The sequence below is a fragment of the Antedon mediterranea genome, chromosome 10, assembly GCF_964355755.1.
Source record: "Antedon mediterranea chromosome 10, ecAntMedi1.1, whole genome shotgun sequence".
NCBI lineage: Eukaryota > Metazoa > Echinodermata > Crinoidea > Comatulida > Antedonidae > Antedon > Antedon mediterranea.
In genome coordinates, this window is record NC_092679.1 from 15266263 (window position 1) to 15284631 (window position 18369).

General features: G+C 34.5%; 51 non-coding genes across 51 annotated transcripts; all 51 read left to right on the forward strand.

Annotated features, from left to right (window-relative positions):
• The first annotated feature begins 375 nt into the window (after nt 1–375).
• Nucleotides 376–448, forward strand: Trnav-cac (transfer RNA valine (anticodon CAC)). The gene has a single exon. It is a non-coding gene; the product is annotated as a tRNA-Val (tRNA).
• A 156-nt stretch (nt 449–604) lies between these two features.
• Nucleotides 605–677, forward strand: Trnav-cac (transfer RNA valine (anticodon CAC)). Its single transcript has one exon. It is a non-coding gene; the product is annotated as a tRNA-Val (tRNA).
• Nucleotides 678–1381: 704 nt separating this feature from the next.
• Nucleotides 1382–1454, forward strand: Trnav-uac (transfer RNA valine (anticodon UAC)). The gene has a single exon. It is a non-coding gene; the product is annotated as a tRNA-Val (tRNA).
• Nucleotides 1455–1552: 98 nt separating this feature from the next.
• Nucleotides 1553–1625, forward strand: Trnav-aac (transfer RNA valine (anticodon AAC)). Its single transcript has one exon. It is a non-coding gene; the product is annotated as a tRNA-Val (tRNA).
• A 213-nt stretch (nt 1626–1838) lies between these two features.
• Nucleotides 1839–1911, forward strand: Trnav-aac (transfer RNA valine (anticodon AAC)). Its single transcript has one exon. It is a non-coding gene; the product is annotated as a tRNA-Val (tRNA).
• Nucleotides 1912–3298: 1387 nt separating this feature from the next.
• On the forward strand, nt 3299–3371 carry Trnav-uac (transfer RNA valine (anticodon UAC)). Its single transcript has one exon. It is a non-coding gene; the product is annotated as a tRNA-Val (tRNA).
• A 93-nt stretch (nt 3372–3464) lies between these two features.
• Nucleotides 3465–3537, forward strand: Trnav-aac (transfer RNA valine (anticodon AAC)). The gene has a single exon. It is a non-coding gene; the product is annotated as a tRNA-Val (tRNA).
• Nucleotides 3538–3752: 215 nt separating this feature from the next.
• Nucleotides 3753–3825, forward strand: Trnav-aac (transfer RNA valine (anticodon AAC)). Its single transcript has one exon. It is a non-coding gene; the product is annotated as a tRNA-Val (tRNA).
• Nucleotides 3826–3964: 139 nt separating this feature from the next.
• On the forward strand, nt 3965–4037 carry Trnav-cac (transfer RNA valine (anticodon CAC)). Its single transcript has one exon. It is a non-coding gene; the product is annotated as a tRNA-Val (tRNA).
• A 156-nt stretch (nt 4038–4193) lies between these two features.
• Nucleotides 4194–4266, forward strand: Trnav-cac (transfer RNA valine (anticodon CAC)). The gene has a single exon. It is a non-coding gene; the product is annotated as a tRNA-Val (tRNA).
• Nucleotides 4267–4383: 117 nt separating this feature from the next.
• Nucleotides 4384–4456, forward strand: Trnav-aac (transfer RNA valine (anticodon AAC)). The gene has a single exon. It is a non-coding gene; the product is annotated as a tRNA-Val (tRNA).
• A 287-nt stretch (nt 4457–4743) lies between these two features.
• Nucleotides 4744–4816, forward strand: Trnav-cac (transfer RNA valine (anticodon CAC)). Its single transcript has one exon. It is a non-coding gene; the product is annotated as a tRNA-Val (tRNA).
• A 537-nt stretch (nt 4817–5353) lies between these two features.
• Trnav-uac (transfer RNA valine (anticodon UAC)) lies at nt 5354–5426 on the forward strand. Its single transcript has one exon. It is a non-coding gene; the product is annotated as a tRNA-Val (tRNA).
• A 99-nt stretch (nt 5427–5525) lies between these two features.
• On the forward strand, nt 5526–5598 carry Trnav-aac (transfer RNA valine (anticodon AAC)). The gene has a single exon. It is a non-coding gene; the product is annotated as a tRNA-Val (tRNA).
• A 214-nt stretch (nt 5599–5812) lies between these two features.
• On the forward strand, nt 5813–5885 carry Trnav-aac (transfer RNA valine (anticodon AAC)). The gene has a single exon. It is a non-coding gene; the product is annotated as a tRNA-Val (tRNA).
• A 139-nt stretch (nt 5886–6024) lies between these two features.
• On the forward strand, nt 6025–6097 carry Trnav-cac (transfer RNA valine (anticodon CAC)). Its single transcript has one exon. It is a non-coding gene; the product is annotated as a tRNA-Val (tRNA).
• A 156-nt stretch (nt 6098–6253) lies between these two features.
• On the forward strand, nt 6254–6326 carry Trnav-cac (transfer RNA valine (anticodon CAC)). The gene has a single exon. It is a non-coding gene; the product is annotated as a tRNA-Val (tRNA).
• Nucleotides 6327–6834: 508 nt separating this feature from the next.
• Nucleotides 6835–6907, forward strand: Trnav-uac (transfer RNA valine (anticodon UAC)). Its single transcript has one exon. It is a non-coding gene; the product is annotated as a tRNA-Val (tRNA).
• Nucleotides 6908–7004: 97 nt separating this feature from the next.
• On the forward strand, nt 7005–7077 carry Trnav-aac (transfer RNA valine (anticodon AAC)). The gene has a single exon. It is a non-coding gene; the product is annotated as a tRNA-Val (tRNA).
• A 214-nt stretch (nt 7078–7291) lies between these two features.
• Nucleotides 7292–7364, forward strand: Trnav-aac (transfer RNA valine (anticodon AAC)). The gene has a single exon. It is a non-coding gene; the product is annotated as a tRNA-Val (tRNA).
• A 139-nt stretch (nt 7365–7503) lies between these two features.
• On the forward strand, nt 7504–7576 carry Trnav-cac (transfer RNA valine (anticodon CAC)). The gene has a single exon. It is a non-coding gene; the product is annotated as a tRNA-Val (tRNA).
• A 156-nt stretch (nt 7577–7732) lies between these two features.
• On the forward strand, nt 7733–7805 carry Trnav-cac (transfer RNA valine (anticodon CAC)). Its single transcript has one exon. It is a non-coding gene; the product is annotated as a tRNA-Val (tRNA).
• A 537-nt stretch (nt 7806–8342) lies between these two features.
• On the forward strand, nt 8343–8415 carry Trnav-uac (transfer RNA valine (anticodon UAC)). The gene has a single exon. It is a non-coding gene; the product is annotated as a tRNA-Val (tRNA).
• A 97-nt stretch (nt 8416–8512) lies between these two features.
• Nucleotides 8513–8585, forward strand: Trnav-aac (transfer RNA valine (anticodon AAC)). Its single transcript has one exon. It is a non-coding gene; the product is annotated as a tRNA-Val (tRNA).
• Nucleotides 8586–8999: 414 nt separating this feature from the next.
• Trnav-cac (transfer RNA valine (anticodon CAC)) lies at nt 9000–9072 on the forward strand. The gene has a single exon. It is a non-coding gene; the product is annotated as a tRNA-Val (tRNA).
• Nucleotides 9073–9228: 156 nt separating this feature from the next.
• On the forward strand, nt 9229–9301 carry Trnav-cac (transfer RNA valine (anticodon CAC)). The gene has a single exon. It is a non-coding gene; the product is annotated as a tRNA-Val (tRNA).
• A 704-nt stretch (nt 9302–10005) lies between these two features.
• Trnav-uac (transfer RNA valine (anticodon UAC)) lies at nt 10006–10078 on the forward strand. Its single transcript has one exon. It is a non-coding gene; the product is annotated as a tRNA-Val (tRNA).
• Nucleotides 10079–10176: 98 nt separating this feature from the next.
• On the forward strand, nt 10177–10249 carry Trnav-aac (transfer RNA valine (anticodon AAC)). Its single transcript has one exon. It is a non-coding gene; the product is annotated as a tRNA-Val (tRNA).
• Nucleotides 10250–10462: 213 nt separating this feature from the next.
• Nucleotides 10463–10535, forward strand: Trnav-aac (transfer RNA valine (anticodon AAC)). The gene has a single exon. It is a non-coding gene; the product is annotated as a tRNA-Val (tRNA).
• Nucleotides 10536–11916: 1381 nt separating this feature from the next.
• Nucleotides 11917–11989, forward strand: Trnav-uac (transfer RNA valine (anticodon UAC)). Its single transcript has one exon. It is a non-coding gene; the product is annotated as a tRNA-Val (tRNA).
• Nucleotides 11990–12082: 93 nt separating this feature from the next.
• Trnav-aac (transfer RNA valine (anticodon AAC)) lies at nt 12083–12155 on the forward strand. Its single transcript has one exon. It is a non-coding gene; the product is annotated as a tRNA-Val (tRNA).
• A 215-nt stretch (nt 12156–12370) lies between these two features.
• On the forward strand, nt 12371–12443 carry Trnav-aac (transfer RNA valine (anticodon AAC)). Its single transcript has one exon. It is a non-coding gene; the product is annotated as a tRNA-Val (tRNA).
• Nucleotides 12444–12582: 139 nt separating this feature from the next.
• On the forward strand, nt 12583–12655 carry Trnav-cac (transfer RNA valine (anticodon CAC)). Its single transcript has one exon. It is a non-coding gene; the product is annotated as a tRNA-Val (tRNA).
• Nucleotides 12656–12810: 155 nt separating this feature from the next.
• On the forward strand, nt 12811–12883 carry Trnav-cac (transfer RNA valine (anticodon CAC)). The gene has a single exon. It is a non-coding gene; the product is annotated as a tRNA-Val (tRNA).
• Nucleotides 12884–13000: 117 nt separating this feature from the next.
• On the forward strand, nt 13001–13073 carry Trnav-aac (transfer RNA valine (anticodon AAC)). The gene has a single exon. It is a non-coding gene; the product is annotated as a tRNA-Val (tRNA).
• Nucleotides 13074–13360: 287 nt separating this feature from the next.
• On the forward strand, nt 13361–13433 carry Trnav-cac (transfer RNA valine (anticodon CAC)). Its single transcript has one exon. It is a non-coding gene; the product is annotated as a tRNA-Val (tRNA).
• Nucleotides 13434–14133: 700 nt separating this feature from the next.
• On the forward strand, nt 14134–14206 carry Trnav-uac (transfer RNA valine (anticodon UAC)). The gene has a single exon. It is a non-coding gene; the product is annotated as a tRNA-Val (tRNA).
• Nucleotides 14207–14299: 93 nt separating this feature from the next.
• Nucleotides 14300–14372, forward strand: Trnav-aac (transfer RNA valine (anticodon AAC)). Its single transcript has one exon. It is a non-coding gene; the product is annotated as a tRNA-Val (tRNA).
• Nucleotides 14373–14587: 215 nt separating this feature from the next.
• Trnav-aac (transfer RNA valine (anticodon AAC)) lies at nt 14588–14660 on the forward strand. The gene has a single exon. It is a non-coding gene; the product is annotated as a tRNA-Val (tRNA).
• Nucleotides 14661–14799: 139 nt separating this feature from the next.
• Nucleotides 14800–14872, forward strand: Trnav-cac (transfer RNA valine (anticodon CAC)). The gene has a single exon. It is a non-coding gene; the product is annotated as a tRNA-Val (tRNA).
• Nucleotides 14873–15028: 156 nt separating this feature from the next.
• Nucleotides 15029–15101, forward strand: Trnav-cac (transfer RNA valine (anticodon CAC)). The gene has a single exon. It is a non-coding gene; the product is annotated as a tRNA-Val (tRNA).
• Nucleotides 15102–15218: 117 nt separating this feature from the next.
• Trnav-aac (transfer RNA valine (anticodon AAC)) lies at nt 15219–15291 on the forward strand. The gene has a single exon. It is a non-coding gene; the product is annotated as a tRNA-Val (tRNA).
• A 287-nt stretch (nt 15292–15578) lies between these two features.
• Trnav-cac (transfer RNA valine (anticodon CAC)) lies at nt 15579–15651 on the forward strand. The gene has a single exon. It is a non-coding gene; the product is annotated as a tRNA-Val (tRNA).
• Nucleotides 15652–16188: 537 nt separating this feature from the next.
• Nucleotides 16189–16261, forward strand: Trnav-uac (transfer RNA valine (anticodon UAC)). The gene has a single exon. It is a non-coding gene; the product is annotated as a tRNA-Val (tRNA).
• Nucleotides 16262–16354: 93 nt separating this feature from the next.
• On the forward strand, nt 16355–16427 carry Trnav-aac (transfer RNA valine (anticodon AAC)). Its single transcript has one exon. It is a non-coding gene; the product is annotated as a tRNA-Val (tRNA).
• A 215-nt stretch (nt 16428–16642) lies between these two features.
• On the forward strand, nt 16643–16715 carry Trnav-aac (transfer RNA valine (anticodon AAC)). The gene has a single exon. It is a non-coding gene; the product is annotated as a tRNA-Val (tRNA).
• A 139-nt stretch (nt 16716–16854) lies between these two features.
• Trnav-cac (transfer RNA valine (anticodon CAC)) lies at nt 16855–16927 on the forward strand. Its single transcript has one exon. It is a non-coding gene; the product is annotated as a tRNA-Val (tRNA).
• A 156-nt stretch (nt 16928–17083) lies between these two features.
• Nucleotides 17084–17156, forward strand: Trnav-cac (transfer RNA valine (anticodon CAC)). The gene has a single exon. It is a non-coding gene; the product is annotated as a tRNA-Val (tRNA).
• Nucleotides 17157–17273: 117 nt separating this feature from the next.
• Nucleotides 17274–17346, forward strand: Trnav-aac (transfer RNA valine (anticodon AAC)). The gene has a single exon. It is a non-coding gene; the product is annotated as a tRNA-Val (tRNA).
• Nucleotides 17347–17633: 287 nt separating this feature from the next.
• Nucleotides 17634–17706, forward strand: Trnav-cac (transfer RNA valine (anticodon CAC)). The gene has a single exon. It is a non-coding gene; the product is annotated as a tRNA-Val (tRNA).
• Nucleotides 17707–18243: 537 nt separating this feature from the next.
• On the forward strand, nt 18244–18316 carry Trnav-uac (transfer RNA valine (anticodon UAC)). The gene has a single exon. It is a non-coding gene; the product is annotated as a tRNA-Val (tRNA).
• Nucleotides 18317–18369: the final 53 nt, after the last annotated feature.

Genomic DNA, 18369 nt, shown 5'->3' on the forward strand with positions numbered 1-18369 from the left:
TATAATATACCGTACAGTATATCTTATTTTTATTACTTTTTTAATATACTTATTTTGTGTAATCGGTAATTATCACTTTTACACCTGTTTTTTTGGGCTTGGTGCTTATTACTATATTTTATTTGTAATTTAAACAGATTAAAAAACTTTGTGTAACGCACATTGTTGGTGCCAGTGGTTTCGTAGTGTAGTGGTTATCACGCAGAAGGTCCCCGGTTCGAGCCCGGGCGAAACCTATTTCTTCATTATTTATTTGCGGATTATATGTTTTTAACACCTCCTTCCAAGCTTTTACATTTTAGTTTGTTTTTTTCGTTTTTTGTTATTCAATTCGCTTTGCAAAAATTTGTGAATCACAGCATTATACTTACAAGCGGTTTCGTAGTGTAGTGGTTATCACGTCTGCTTCACACGTGGAAGGTCCCCGATTCGAGCCCGGGCGAAACCTATTTCTTCATTTTTTATTTGCGGATTCTGCCATTATTATATGTTTTTAACACCTCCTTCCTAGCTTTAACATTTGACTTTTTTGATTTTGTGGTTTTTTTGTTATTCAATTTGCTTCACAAAAATCTGTAAATCACAGCGTTATTCTTATACAATCGGTTTCGTGGTGTAGTGGTTATCACGTCTGCTTCACACGCAGAAGGTCCCCGGTTCGAGCCCGGGTGGAACCTGTTTTGTTTAATTGATTTCTTTTTATTGAAAAACATATATCCTTTTAAAATTAGGTATTCAACATGTTTACCAATAATGTGCTTAGATATTCAACATGTTAACCAATAATGTGCTTAGGTATTCAACATGTTTACCCATAATGTGCTTAGCCGGTTTTCAACATGTTTACCCATAATGTGCTCAGGTATTCAACATGTTTACCAATAATGTGCTTAGGTTTTCAACATGTTTACCGTAAATGTGCTTAGGTATTCAACATGTTTACCAATAATGTGCTTTGGTATTCAACATGTTTACCAATATGTGCTTAGCTTTTCAACATGTTTACCAATAATGTGCTTAGGTATTTAACATGTTACCAGTAATGTGCTTAGGTATTCAACATGTTACCAATAATGTGCTTTTGTATTCAACATGTTACCAATAATGTGCTTAGGCATTCAACATGTTACCAGTAATGTGCTTAGGTATTCAACATGTTACCAATAATGTGCTTTTGTATTCAACATGTTACCAATAATGTGCTTAGGCATTCAACATGTTACCACTTATGTATTCAACATGTTTAACAATAATGTGCTTAAGTATTCAACATGTTTTATCACTTTTACACATGTTTATTTAGCTTTGTGCTTATTAACATATTTATTCGTAATTTAAATGGATTAAAAAACTGTATGTAAACTACGTTGGTGCTGTACGTGGTTTCGTAGTGTAGTGGTTATCACGTCTGCTTTACACGCAGAAGGTTCCCGGTTCGAGCCCGGGTGGAACCTGTTTTTTGATTAATTAGTTTTTTTTTATTGAAAGATACATTTTTAAAATTATTATTTAAAAACTTAATTTACTGATTCAGCGTTATGTTATTTTAAGGGGCTTCGTAGTGTATTGGTTATCACGTCTGCTTAACACGCAGAAGGTCCCCGGTTCGAGCCCGGGCGAAACCTATTTTTTAACATTATGGGGAAAGTACTGTATACGCAATATAATATATACCGTACAGTATACCTTATTTTTATTACTTTTTTAATATACTTATTTTGTGTAATCGGTAATTATCACTTTTACAACTGTCTTTTTGGCTTTGTGCTTATTACCATATTTATTTGTAATTTATACAGATTAAAAAACTTTGTGTAACGCACATTGTTGGTGCAAGTGGTTTCGTAGTGTAGTGGTTATCACGTCTGCTTAACACGCAGAAGGTCCCCGGTTCGAGCCCGGGCGAAACCTATTTCTCATTATTTATTTGCGGATTATATGTTTTTAACACCTCCTTCCAAGCTTTTACATTTTAGTTTGTTTTTGTCGTTTTTTGTTATTCAATTGGCTTCGCAAAAATGTGTAAATCACAGCATTATACTTACAAGCGGTTTCGTAGTGTATAGTGGTTATCACGTCAAAGAACTTATAACACAAGAATCTCCTGTTCTTCAATTTGCATTCAAAACACAGTATCGGAAGTACAGGGTTAAAAGGTCAAACTGGGCGACGCCATTTCACAGCATGGAGCAGTGTCTTCTCCAAACTAGGAAGTCAATTACTCTACCCCCCCCCCCCCCCCTCCCCCTAGAGTATTAGCAGATCCCCTGTATGATTTTGACTTTCTAATTTGATGCGGGCGCCCTACTCTTCAGTCAATTACTCTATCCCCCCTAGAGCATTAGCAGATCCCCTCTATGATTTTGACTTTCTAATTTGATGCGGGCGCCCTACTCCATGGCTCACAATGGCGCCACCCATAGCTCTATTCTATCCCACAATGCCTTTCGAAATTGTTACGCGCTTCGGACGAACAGGAGATTCTTGTGTTATAAGTTCTTTGATCACGTCTGCTTCACACGCGGAAGGTCCCCCCGATTCGAGCCCGGGCGAAACCTATTTCTTCATTTTTTATTTGCGGATTCTGCCATTATTATATGTTTTTAACACCTCCTTCCTAGCTTTTACATTTGAGTTGGTATTTAAAATTAGGTATTCAACATGTTTACCAATAATGTGCTTAGATATTCAACATGTTAACCAATAATGTGCTTAGGTATTCAACATGTTTACCAATAATGTGCTTAGCCGGTATTCAACATGTTTACCGTAAATGTGCTTAGGTATTCAACATGTTTACCAATAATGTGCTTAGGTATTCAACATGTTTACCAATAATGTGCTTAGATATTCAACATGTTAACCAATAATGTGCTTAGGTATTCAACATGTTTACCCATAATGTGCTTAGCCGGTATTCAACATGTTTACCCATAATGTGCTCAGGTATTCAACATGTTTACCAATAATGTGCTTAGGTATTCAACATGTTTACCGTAAATGTGCTTAGGTATTCAACATGTTTACCAATAATGTGCTTTGGTATTCAACATGTTTACCAATATGTGCTTAGGTATTCAACATGTTTACCAATAATGTGCTTAGGTATTTAACATGTTACCAGTAATGTGCTTAGGTATTCAACATGTTACCAATAATGTGCTTTTGTATTCAACATGTTACCAATAATGTGCTTAGGCATTCAACATGTTACCACTAGCTTTGTCCTTATTACCATATTTATTCGTAATTTAAATGGATTAAAAAACTTTATGTAAACTACATTGTTGCTGTACGTGGTTTCGTAGTGTAGTGGTTATCACGTCTGCTTTACACGCAGAAGGTCCCCGGTTCGAGCCCGGGCGGAACCTGTTTTTTGATTAATTGTTTTTTTTTTATTGAAAGATACATTTTTAAAATTATTATTTATTTATTTACTGATTCAGGGTTATGTTATTTAAAGAGGCTTCGTAGTGTAGTGGTTATCACGTCTGCTTAACACGCAGAAGGTCCCCGGTTCGAGCCCGGGCGAAACCTATTTTTTTAACATTATGGTGAAAAGTACTGTATACTCAATATAATATACTGTACAGTATATCTTATTTTTATTACTTTTTTAATATACTTATTTTGTGTAATCGGTAATTATCACTTTTACACCTGTTTTTTTGGGCTTTGTGCTTATTACTATATTTTATTTGTAATTTAAACAGATTAAAAAACTTTGTGTAACGCACATTGTGGGTGCAAGTGGTTTCGTTGTGTAGTGGTTATCACGTCTGCTTAACACGCAGAAGGTCCCCGGTTCGAGCCCGGGCGAAACCTATTTCTTCATTATTTATTTGCGGATTATATGTTTTTAACACCTCCTTCCAAGCTTTTACATTTTAGTTTGTTTTTGTCGTTTTTTGTTATTCAATTCGCTTCGGAAAAATTTGTAAATCACAGCGTTATACTTACTAGCGGTTTCGTAGTGTAGTGGTTATCACGTCTGCTTCACACGCGGAAGGTCCCCGATTCGAGCCCGGGCGAAACCTATTTCTTCATTTTTTATTTGCGGATTCTGCCATTATTATATGTTTTTAACACCTCCTTCCTAGCTTTTACATTTGAGTTTTTTGATTTTGTAGTTTTTTTGTTATTCAATTTGCTTCACAAAAATTTGTAAATCACAGCGTTATTCTTATACAATCGGTTTCGTGGTGTAGTGGTTATCACGTCTGCTTCACATGCAGAAGGTCCCCGGTTCGAGCCCGGGTGGAACCTGTTCTGTTTAATTGATTTCTTTTTATTGAAAAACATATATTTTTTATTGAAAGATACATTTTTAAAATTATTATTTAAACACTTAATTTACTGATTCAGCGTTATGTTATTTAAAGAGGCTTCGTAGTGTAGTGGTTATCACGTCTGCTTAACACGCAGAAGGTCCCGGGTTCGAGCCCGGGCGAAACCTATTTTTTTAACATTTTGGTGAAAAGTACTGTATACTCAATATAATATACCGTACAGTATATCTTATTTTTATTACTTTTTTAATATACTTATTTTGTGTAATCGGTAATTATCACTTTTACACCTGTTTTTTTTGGGCTTTGTGCTTATTACTATATTTATTTATATTATATGTTTTTAACACCTCCTTCCTAGCTTTTACATTTGAGTTTTTTGATTTTGTAGTTTTTTTGTTATTCAATTTGCTTCACAAAAATTTGTAAATCACAGCGTTATTCTTATACAATCGGTTTCGTGGTGTAGTGGTTATCACGTCTGCTTCACACGCAGAAGGTCCCCGGTTCGAGCCCGGGTGGAACCTGTTCTGTTTAATTGATTTCTTTTTATTGAAAAACATATATCCTTTTAAAATAAGGTATTCAACATGTTTACCAATAATGTGCTTAGATATTCAACATGTTAACCAATAATGTGCTTAGGTATTCAACATGTTTACCCATAATGTGCTTAGCCGGTTTTCAACATGTTTACCCATAATGTGCTCAGGTATTCAACATGTTTACCAATAATGTGCTTAGGTATTCAACATGTTTACCGTAAATGTGCTTAGGTATTCAACATGTTTACCAATAATATGCTTTGGTATTCAACATGTTTACCAATATGTCCTTAGGTTTTCAACATGTTTACAAATAATGTGCTTAGGTATTTAACATGTTACCAGTAATGTGCTTAGGTATTCAACATGTTACCAATAATGTGCTTTTGTATTCAACATGTTACCAATAATGTGCTTAGGCATTCAACATGTTACCACTAGCTTTGTGCTTATTACCATATTTATTCGTAATTTAAATGGATTAAAAAACTTTATGTAAACTACGTTGTTGCTGTACGTGGTTTCGTAGTGTAGTGGTTATCACGTCTGCTTTACACGCAGAAGGTCCCCGGTTCGAGCCCGGGCGGAACCTGTTTTTTGATTAATTGTTTTTTTTTTAATTGAAAGATACATTTTTAAAATTATTATTTAAACACTTAATTTACTGATTCAGCGTTATGTTACTTAAAGAGGCTTCGTAGTGTAATGGTTATCACGTCTGCTTAACACGCAGAAGGTCCCCGGTTCGAGCCCGGGCGAAACCTATTTTTTTAACATTATGGTGAAAAGTACTGTATACTCAATATAATATACCGTACAGTATATCTTATTTTTATTACTTTTTTAATATACTTATTTTGTGTAATCGGTAATTATCACTTTTACACCTGTTTTTTTGGGCTTTGTGCTTATTACTATATTTATTTGTAATTTAAACAGATTAAAAAACTTTGTGTAACGCACATTGTTGGTGCAAGTGGTTTCGTAGTGTAGTGGTTATCACGTCTGCTTAACACGCAGAAGGTCCCCGGTTCGAGCCCGGGCGAAACCTATTTCTTCATTATTTATTTGAGGATTATATGTTTTTAACACCTCCTTCCAAGCTTTTACATTTTAGTTTGTTTTTGTCGTTTTTTGTTATTCAATTCGCTTTGCAAAAATTTGTAAATCACAGCGTTATACTTACAAGCGGTTTCGTAGTGTAGTGGTTATCACGTCTGCTTCACACGCGAAAGGTCCCCGATTCGAGCCCGGGCGAAACCTATTTCTTCATTTTTTATTTGCGGATTCTGCCATTATTATATGTTTTTAACACCTCCTTCCTAGCTTTTACATTTGAATTTTTTGATTTTGTGGTTTTTTTGTTATTCAATTTGCTTCACAAAAATTTGTCAATCACAGCGTTATTCTTATACAATCGGTTTCGTGGTGTAGTGGTTATCACGTCTGCTTCACACGCAGAAGGTCCCCGGTTCGAGCCCGGGTGGAACCTGTTTTGTTTAATTGATTTCTTTTTATTGAAAAACATAATATATCCTTTTAAAATTAGGTATTCAACATGTTTACCAATAATGTGCTTAGATATTCAACATGTTTACCAATAATGTGCTTAGCCGGTTTTCAACATGTTTACCCATAATGTGCTCAGTTATTCAACATGTTTACCAATAATGTGCTTAGGTATTCAACATGTTTACCGTAAATGTGCTTAGGTATTCAACATGTTTACCAATAATGTGATTTGGTATTCAACATGTTTACCAATATGTGCTTAGGTTTTTAACATGTTTACCAATAATGTGCTTAGGTATTTAACATGTTACCAGTAATGTGCTTAGGTATTCAACATGTTACCAATAATGTGCTTTTGTATTCAACATGTTACCAATAATGTGCTTAGGCATTCAACATGTTACCACTAGCTTTGTGCTTATTACCATATTTATTCGTAATTTAAATCGATTAAAAAACTTTATGTAAACTACGTTATTGCTGTACGTGGTTTCGTAGTGTAGTGGTTATCACGTCTGCTTTACACGCAGAAGGTCCCCGGTTCGAGCCCGGGCGGAACCTGTTTCTTGATTAATTGTTTTTTTTTATTGAAAGGTACATTTTTAAAATTATTATTTAAACACTTAATTTACTGATTCAGCGTTATGTTATTTAAAGAGGCTTCGTAGTGTAGTGGTTATCACGTCTGCTTAACACGCAGAAGGTCCCCGGTTCGAGCCCGGGCGAAACCTATTTTTTTAACATTATGGTGAAAAGTACTGTATACTCAATATAATATACCGTACAGTATATCTTATTTTTATTACTTTTTTAATATACTTATTTTGTGTAATCGGTAATTATCACTTTTACACCTGTTTTTTTGGGCTTTGTGCTTATTACTATATTTATTTGTAATTTAAACAGATTAAAAAATTTTGTGTAACGCACATTGTTGGTGCAAGTGGTTTCGTAGTGTAGTGGTTATCACGTCTGCTTAACACGCAGAAGGTCCCCGGTTCGAGCCCGGGCGAAACCTATTTCTTCATTATTTATTTGCGGATTATATGTTTTTAACACCTCCTTCCAAGCTTTAACATTTTAGTTTGTTTTTGTCGTTTTTTGTTATTCAATTCGCTTCGGAAAAATTTGTAAATCACAGCATTATACTTAGAAGCGGTTTCGTAGTGTAGTGGTTATCACCTCTGCTTCACACGCGGAAGGTCCCCGATTCGAGCCCGGGCGAAACCTATTTCTTCATTTTTTATTTGCGGATTCTGCCATTATTATATGTTTTTAACACCTCCTTCCTAGCTTTTACGTTTGAGTTTTTTGATTTTGTGGTTTTTTTGTTATTCAATTTGCTTCACAAAAATTTGTAAATCACAGCGTTATTCTTATACAATCGGTTTCGTGGTGTAGTGGTTATCACGTCTGCTTCACACGCAGAAGGTCCCCGGTTGGAGCCCGGGTGGAACCTGTTTTGTTTAATTGATTTCTTTTTATTGAAAAACATATATCCTTTTAAAATTAGGTATTCAACATGTTTATCAATAATGTGCTTAGATATTCAACATGTTAACCAATAATGTGCTTAGGTATTCAACATGTTTACCCATAATGTGCTTAGCCGGTTTTCAACATGTTTACCCATAATGTGCTCAGGTATTCAACATGTTTACCAATAATGTGCTTAGGTATTCAACATGTTTACCGTAAATGTGCTTAGGTATTCAACATGTTTACCAATAATATGCTTTGGTATTCAACATGTTTACCAATATGTGCTTAGGTTTTCAACATGTTTACAAATAATGTGCTTAAGTATTTAACATGTTACCAGTAATGTGCTTAGGTATTCAACATGTTACCAATAATGTGCTTTTGTATTCAACATGTTACCAATAATGTGCTTAGGCATTCAACATGTTACCACTAGCTTTGTGCTTATTACCATATTTATTCGTAATTTAAATGGATTAAAAAACTTTATGTAAACTACGTTGTTGCTGTACGTGGTTTCGTAGTGTAGTGGTTATCACGTCTGCTTTACACGCAGAAGGTCCCCGGTTCGAGCCCGGGCGGAACCTGTTTTTTGATTAATTGGTTTTTTTTATTGAAATATACATTTTTAAAATTATTATTTATACACTTAATTTACTGATTCAGCGTTATGTTATTTAAAGAGGCTTCGTAGTGTAGTGGTTATCACGTCAGCTTAACACGCAGAAGGTCCCCGGTTCGAGCCCAGGCGAAACCTATTTTTTTAACATTATGGTGAAAAGTACTGTATACGCAATATAATATACCGTACAGTATATCTTATTTTTATTACTTTTTTAATATACTTATTTTGTGTAATCGGTAATTATCACTTTTACACCTGTTTTTTTGGGCTTGGTGCTTATTACTATATTTTATTTGTAATTTAAACAGATTAAAAAACTTTGTGTAACGCACATTGTTGGTGCCAGTGGTTTCGTAGTGTAGTGGTTATCACGCAGAAGGTCCCCGGTTCGAGCCCGGGCGAAACCTATTTCTTCATTATTTATTTGCGGATTATATGTTTTTAACACCTCCTTCCAAGCTTTTACATTTTAGTTTGTTTTTTTCGTTTTTTGTTATTCAATTCGCTTTGCAAAAATTTGTGAATCACAGCATTATACTTACAAGCGGTTTCGTAGTGTAGTGGTTATCACGTCTGCTTCACACGTGGAAGGTCCCCGATTCGAGCCCGGGCGAAACCTATTTCTTCATTTTTTATTTGCGGATTCTGCCATTATTATATGTTTTTAACACCTCCTTCCTAGCTTTAACATTTGACTTTTTTGATTTTGTGGTTTTTTTGTTATTCAATTTGCTTCACAAAAATCTGTAAATCACAGCGTTATTCTTATACAATCGGTTTCGTGGTGTAGTGGTTATCACGTCTGCTTCACACGCAGAAGGTCCCCGGTTCGAGCCCGGGTGGAACCTGTTTTGTTTAATTGATTTCTTTTTATTGAAAAACATATATCCTTTTAAAATTAGGTATTCAACATGTTTACCAATAATGTGCTTAGATATTCAACATGTTAACCAATAATGTGCTTAGGTATTCAACATGTTTACCCATAATGTGCTTAGCCGGTTTTCAACATGTTTACCCATAATGTGCTCAGGTATTCAACATGTTTACCAATAATGTGCTTAGGTTTTCAACATGTTTACCGTAAATGTGCTTAGGTATTCAACATGTTTACCAATAATGTGCTTTGGTATTCAACATGTTTACCAATATGTGCTTAGCTTTTCAACATGTTTACCAATAATGTGCTTAGGTATTTAACATGTTACCAGTAATGTGCTTAGGTATTCAACATGTTACCAATAATGTGCTTTTGTATTCAACATGTTACCAATAATGTGCTTAGGCATTCAACATGTTACCAGTAATGTGCTTAGGTATTCAACATGTTACCAATAATGTGCTTTTGTATTCAACATGTTACCAATAATGTGCTTAGGCATTCAACATGTTACCACTTATGTATTCAACATGTTTAACAATAATGTGCTTAAGTATTCAACATGTTTTATCACTTTTACACATGTTTATTTAGCTTTGTGCTTATTAACATATTTATTCGTAATTTAAATGGATTAAAAAACTGTATGTAAACTACGTTGGTGCTGTACGTGGTTTCGTAGTGTAGTGGTTATCACGTCTGCTTTACACGCAGAAGGTTCCCGGTTCGAGCCCGGGTGGAACCTGTTTTTTGATTAATTAGTTTTTTTTTATTGAAAGATACATTTTTAAAATTATTATTTAAAAACTTAATTTACTGATTCAGCGTTATGTTATTTTAAGGGGCTTCGTAGTGTATTGGTTATCACGTCTGCTTAACACGCAGAAGGTCCCCGGTTCGAGCCCGGGCGAAACCTATTTTTTAACATTATGGGGAAAGTACTGTATACGCAATATAATATATACCGTACAGTATACCTTATTTTTATTACTTTTTTAATATACTTATTTTGTGTAATCGGTAATTATCACTTTTACAACTGTCTTTTTGGCTTTGTGCTTATTACCATATTTATTTGTAATTTATACAGATTAAAAAACTTTGTGTAACGCACATTGTTGGTGCAAGTGGTTTCGTAGTGTAGTGGTTATCACGTCTGCTTAACACGCAGAAGGTCCCCGGTTCGAGCCCGGGCGAAACCTATTTCTCATTATTTATTTGCGGATTATATGTTTTTAACACCTCCTTCCAAGCTTTTACATTTTAGTTTGTTTTTGTCGTTTTTTGTTATTCAATTGGCTTCGCAAAAATGTGTAAATCACAGCATTATACTTACAAGCGGTTTCGTAGTGTATAGTGGTTATCACGTCAAAGAACTTATAACACAAGAATCTCCTGTTCTTCAATTTGCATTCAAAACACAGTATCGGAAGTACAGGGTTAAAAGGTCAAACTGGGCGACGCCATTTCACAGCATGGAGCAGCGTCCCCTCCAAACTAGGAAGTCAATTACTCTACCCCCCCCCCTCCCCCTAGAGTATTAGCAGATCCCCTGTATGATTTTGACTTTCTAATTTGATGCGGGCGCCCTACTCTTCAGTCAATTACTCTATCCCCCCTAGAGCATTAGCAGATCCCCTCTATGATTTTGACTTTCTAATTTGATGCGGGCGCCCTACTCCATGGCTCACAATGGCGCCACCCATAGCTCTATTCTATCCCACAATGCCTTTCGAAATTGTTACGCGCTTCGGACGAACAGGAGATTCTTGTGTTATAAGTTCTTTGATCACCTCTGCTTCACACGCGGAAGGTCCCCCCGATTCGAGCCCGGGCGAAACCTATTTCTTCATTTTTTATTTGCGGATTCTGCCATTATTATATGTTTTTAACACCTCCTTCCTAGCTTTTACATTTGAGTTGGTATTTAAAATTAGGTATTCAACATGTTTACCAATAATGTGCTTAGATATTCAACATGTTAACCAATAATGTGCTTAGGTATTCAACATGTTTACCAATAATGTGCTTAGCCGGTATTCAACATGTTTACCGTAAATGTGCTTAGGTATTCAACATGTTTACCAATAATGTGCTTAGGTATTCAACATGTTTACCAATAATGTGCTTAGATATTCAACATGTTAACCAATAATGTGCTTAGGTATTCAACATGTTTACCCATAATGTGCTTAGCCGGTATTCAACATGTTTACCCATAATGTGCTCAGGTATTCAACATGTTTACCAATAATGTGCTTAGGTATTCAACATGTTTACCGTAAATGTGCTTAGGTATTCAACATGTTTACCAATAATGTGCTTTGGTATTCAACATGTTTACCAATATGTGCTTAGGTATTCAACATGTTTACCAATAATGTGCTTAGGTATTTAACATGTTACCAGTAATGTGCTTAGGTATTCAACATGTTACCAATAATGTGCTTTTGTATTCAACATGTTACCAATAATGTGCTTAGGCATTCAACATGTTACCACTAGCTTTGTCCTTATTACCATATTTATTCGTAATTTAAATGGATTAAAAAACTTTATGTAAACTACATTGTTGCTGTACGTGGTTTCGTAGTGTAGTGGTTATCACGTCTGCTTTACACGCAGAAGGTCCCCGGTTCGAGCCCGGGCGGAACCTGTTTTTTGATTAATTGTTTTTTTTTTATTGAAAGATACATTTTTAAAATTATTATTTATTTATTTACTGATTCAGGGTTATGTTATTTAAAGAGGCTTCGTAGTGTAGTGGTTATCACGTCTGCTTAACACGCAGAAGGTCCCCGGTTCGAGCCCGGGCGAAACCTATTTTTTTAACATTATGGTGAAAAGTACTGTATACTCAATATAATATACTGTACAGTATATCTTATTTTTATTACTTTTTTAATATACTTATTTTGTGTAATCGGTAATTATCACTTTTACACCTGTTTTTTTGGGCTTTGTGCTTATTACTATATTTTATTTGTAATTTAAACAGATTAAAAAACTTTGTGTAACGCACATTGTGGGTGCAAGTGGTTTCGTTGTGTAGTGGTTATCACGTCTGCTTAACACGCAGAAGGTCCCCGGTTCGAGCCCGGGCGAAACCTATTTCTTCATTATTTATTTGCGGATTATATGTTTTTAACACCTCCTTCCAAGCTTTTACATTTTAGTTTGTTTTTGTCGTTTTTTGTTATTCAATTCGCTTCGGAAAAATTTGTAAATCACAGCGTTATACTTACTAGCGGTTTCGTAGTGTAGTGGTTATCACGTCTGCTTCACACGCGGAAGGTCCCCGATTCGAGCCCGGGCGAAACCTATTTCTTCATTTTTATTTGCGGATTCTGCCATTATTATATGTTTTTAACACCTCCTTCCTAGCTTTTACATTTGAGTTTTTTGATTTTGTAGTTTTTTTGTTATTCAATTTGCTTCACAAAAATTTGTAAATCACAGCGTTATTCTTATACAATCGGTTTCGTGGTGTAGTGGTTATCACGTCTGCTTCACATGCAGAAGGTCCCCGGTTTGAGCCCGGGTGGAACCTGTTCTGTTTAATTGATTTCTTTTTATTGAAAAACATATATTTTTTATTGAAAGATACATTTTTAAAATTATTATTTAAACACTTAATTTACTGATTCAGCGTTATGTTATTTAAAGAGGCTTCGTAGTGTAGTGGTTATCACGTCTGCTTAACACGCAGAAGGTCCCCGGTTCGAGCCCGGGCGAAACCTATTTTTTTAACATTTTGGTGAAAAGTACTGTATACTCAATATAATATACCGTACAGTATATCTTATTTTTATTACTTTTTTAATATACTTATTTTGTGTAATCGGTAATTATCACTTTTACACCTGTTTTTTTTGGGCTTTGTGCTTATTACTATATTTATTTATATTATATGTTTTTAACACCTCCTTCCTAGCTTTTACATTTGAGTTTTTTGATTTTGTAGTTTTTTTGTTATTCAATTTGCTTCACAAAAATTTGTAAATCACAGCGTTATTCTTATACAATCGGTTTCGTGGTGTAGTGGTTATCACGTCTGCTTCACACGCAGAAGGTCCCCGGTTCGAGCCCGGGTGGAACCTGTCCTGTTTAATTGATTTCTTTTTATTGAAAAACATATATCCTTTTAAAATAAGGTATTCAACATGTTTACCAATAATGTGCTTAGATATTCAACATGTTAACCAATAATGTGCTTAGGTATTCAACATGTTTACCCATAATGTGCTTAGCCGGTTTTCAACATGTTTACCCATAATGTGCTCAGGTATTCAACATGTTTACCAATAATGTGCTTAGGTATTCAACATGTTTACCGTAAATGTGCTTAGGTATTCAACATGTTTACCAATAATATGCTTAGCCGGTTTTCAACATGTTTACCCATAATGTGCTCAGGTATTCAACATGTTTACCAATAATGTGCTTAGGTATTCAACATGTTTACCAATAATGTGCTTAGGTATTCAACATGTTTACCGTAAATGTGCTTAGGTATTCAACATGTTTACCAATAATGTGCTTTGGTATTCAACATGTTTACCAATATGTGCTTAGGTATTCAACATGTTTACCAATAATGTGCTTAGGTATTTAACATGTTACCAGTAATGTGCTTAGGTATTCAACATGTTACCAATAATGTGCTTTTGTATTCAACATGTTACCAATAATGTGCTTAGGCATTCAACATGTTACCACTAGCTTTGTCCTTATTACCATATTTATTCGTAATTTAAATGGATTAAAAAACTTTATGTAAACTACATTGTTGCTGTACGTGGTTTCGTAGTGTAGTGGTTATCACGTCTGCTTTACACGCAGAAGGTCCCCGGTTCGAGCCCGGGCGGAACCTGTTTTTTGATTAATTGTTTTTTTTTTATTGAAAGATACATTTTTAAAATTATTATTTATTTATTTACTGATTCAGGGTTATGTTATTTAAAGAGGCTTCGTAGTGTAGTGGTTATCACGTCTGCTTAACACGCAGAAGGTCCCCGGTTCGAGCCCGGGCGAAACCTATTTTTTTAACATTATGGTGAAAAGTACTGTATACTCAATATAATATACTGTACAGTATATCTTATTTTTATTACTTTTTTAATATACTTATTTTGTGTAATCGGTAATTATCACTTTTACACCTGTTTTTTTGGGCTTTGTGCTTATTACTATATTTTATTTGTAATTTAAACAGATTAAAAAACTTTGTGTAACGCACATTGTGGGTGCAAGTGGTTTCGTTGTGTAGTGGTTATCACGTCTGCTTAACACGCAGAAGGTCCCCGGTTCGAGCCCGGGCGAAACCTATTTCTTCATTATTTATTTGCGGATTATATGTTTTTAACACCTCCTTCCAAGCTTTTACATTTTAGTTTGTTTTTGTCGTTTTTTGTTATTCAATTCGCTTCGGAAAAATTTGTAAATCACAGCGTTATACTTACTAGCGGTTTCGTAGTGTAGTGGTTATCACGTCTGCTTCACACGCGGAAGGTCCCCGATTCGAGCCCGGGCGAAACCTATTTCTTCATTTTTTATTTGCGGATTCTGCCATTATTATATGTTTTTAACACCTCCTTCCTAGCTTTTACATTTGAGTTTTTTGATTTTGTAGTTTTTTTGTTATTCAATTTGCTTCACAAAAATTTGTAAATCACAGCGTTATTCTTATACAATCGGTTTCGTGGTGTAGTGGTTATCACGTCTGCTTCACATGCAGAAGGTCCCCGGTTTGAGCCCGGGTGGAACCTGTTCTGTTTAATTGATTTCTTTTTATTGAAAAACATATATTTTTTATTGAAAGATACATTTTTAAAATTATTATTTAAACACTTAATTTACTGATTCAGCGTTATGTTATTTAAAGAGGCTTCGTAGTGTAGTGGTTATCACGTCTGCTTAACACGCAGAAGGTCCCCGGTTCGAGCCCGGGCGAAACCTATTTTTTTAACATTTTGGTGAAAAGTACTGTATACTCAATATAATATACCGTACAGTATATCTTATTTTTATTACTTTTTTAATATACTTATTTTGTGTAATCGGTAATTATCACTTTTACACCTGTTTTTTTTGGGCTTTGTGCTTATTACTATATTTATTTATATTATATGTTTTTAACACCTCCTTCCTAGCTTTTACATTTGAGTTTTTTGATTTTGTAGTTTTTTTGTTATTCAATTTGCTTCACAAAAATTTGTAAATCACAGCGTTATTCTTATACAATCGGTTTCGTGGTGTAGTGGTTATCACGTCTGCTTCACACGCAGAAGGTCCCCGGTTCGAGCCCGGGTGGAACCTGTCCTGTTTAATTGATTTCTTTTTATTGAAAAACATATATCCTTTTAAAATAAGGTATTCAACATGTTTACCAATAATGTGCTTAGATATTCAACATGTTAACCAATAATGTGCTTAGGTATTCAACATGTTTACCCATAATGTGCTTAGCCGGTTTTCAACATGTTTACCCATAATGTGCTCAGGTATTCAACATGTTTACCAATAATGTGCTTAGGTATTCAACATGTTTACCGTAAATGTGCTTAGGTATTCAACATGTTTACCAATAATATGCTTTGGTATTCAACATGTTTACCAATATGTGCTTAGGTTTTCAACATGTTTACAAATAATGTGCTTAGGTATTTAACATGTTACCAGTAATGTGCTTAGGTATTCAACATGTTACCAATAATGTGCTTTTGTATTCAACATGTTACCAATAATGTGCTTAGGCATTCAACATGTTACCACTAGCTTTGTGCTTATTACCATATTTATTCGTAATTTAAATGGATTAAAAAACTTTATGTAAACTACGTTGTTGCTGTACGTGGTTTCGTAGTGTAGTGGTTATCACGTCTGCTTTACACGCAGAAGGTCCCCGGTTCGAGCCCGGGCGGAACCTGTTTTTTGATTAATTGTTTTTTTTTTATTGAAAGATACATTTTTAAAATTATTATTTATTTATTTACTGATTCAGGGTTATGTTATTTAAAGAGGCTTCGTAGTGTAGTGGTTATCACGTCTGCTTAACACGCAGAAGGTCCCCGGTTCGAGCCCGGGCGAAACCTATTTTTTTAACATTATGGTGAAAAGTACTGTATACTCAATATAATATACTGTACAGTATATCTTATTTTTATTACTTTTTTAATATACTTATTTTGTGTAATCGGTAATTATCACTTTTACACCTGTTTTTTGGGGCTTTGTGCTTATTACTATATTTCATTTGTAATTTAAACAGATTAAAAAACTTTGTGTAACGCACATTGTGGGTGCAAGTGGTTTCGTTGTGTAGTGGTTATCACGTCTGCTTAACACGCAGAAGGTCCCCGGTTCGAGCCCGGGCGAAACCTATTTCTTCATTATTTATTTGCGGATTATATGTTTTTAACACCTCCTTCCAAGCTTTTACATTTTAGTTTGTTTTTGTCGTTTTTTGTTATTCAATTCGCTTCGGAAAAATTTGTAAATCACAGCGTTATACTTACTAGCGGTTTCGTAGTGTAGTGGTTATCACGTCTGCTTCACACGCGGAAGGTCCCCGATTCGAGCCCGGGCGAAACCTATTTCTTCATTTTTTATTTGCGGATTCTGCCATTATTATATGTTTTTAACACCTCCTTCCTAGCTTTTACATTTGAGTTTTTTGATTTTGTAGTTTTTTTGTTATTCAATTTGCTTCACAAAAATTTGTAAATCACAGCGTTATTCTTATACAATCGGTTTCGTGGTGTAGTGGTTATCACGTCTGCTTCACATGCAGAAGGTCCCCGGTTCGAGCCCGGGTGGAACCTGTTCTGTTTAATTGATTTCTTTTTATTGAAAAACATATATTTTTTATTGAAAGATACATTTTTAAAATTATTATTTAAACACTTAATTTACTGATTCAGCGTTATGTTATTTAAAGAGGCTTCGTAGTGTAGTGGTTATCACGTCTTCTTAACACGCAGAAGGTCCCCGGTTCGAGCCCGGGCGAAACCTATTTTTTTAACATTTTGGTGAAAAGTACTGTATACTCAATATAATATACCGTACAGTATATCTTATTTTTATTACTTTTTTAATATACTTATTTTGTGTAATCGGTAATTATCACTTTTACACCTGGTTTTTTTGGGCTTTGTGCTTATTACTATATTTATTTATATTATATGTTTTTAACACCTCCTTCCTAGCTTTTACATTTGAGTTTTTTGATTTTGTAGTTTTTTTGTTATTCAATTTGCTTCACAAAAATTTTTAAATCACAGCGTTATTCTTATACAATCGGTTTCGTGGTGTAGTGGTTATCACGTCTGCTTCACACGCAGAAGGTCCCCGGTTCGAGCCCGGGTGGAACCTGTTCTGTTTAATTGATTTCTTTTTATTGAAAAACATATATCCTTTTAAAATAAGGTATTCAACATGTTTACCAATAATGTGCTTAGATATTCAACATGTTAACCAATAATGTGCTTAGGTATTCAACATGTTTACCCATAATGTGCTTAGCCGGTTTTCAACATGTTTACCCATAATGTGCTCAGGTATTCAACATGTTTACCAATAATGTGCTTAGGTATTCAACATGTTTACCGTAAATGTGCTTAGGTATTCAACATGTTTACCAATAATATGCTTTGGTATTCAACATGTTTACCAATATGTCCTTAGGTTTTCAACATGTTTACAAATAATGTGCTTAGGTATTTAACATGTTACCAGTAATGTGCTTAGGTATTCAACATGTTACCAATAATGTGCTTTTGTATTCAACATGTTACCAATAATGTGCTTAGGCATTTAACATGTTACCACTAGCTTTGTGCTTATTACCATATTTATTCGTAATTTAAATGGATTAAAAAACTTTATGTAAACTACGTTGTTGCTGTACGTGGTTTCGTAGTGTAGTGGTTATCACGTCTGCTTTACACGCAGAAGGTCCCCGGTTCGAGCCCGGGCGGAACCTGTTTTTTGATTAATTGTTTTTTTTTATTGAAAGATACATTTTTAAAATTATTA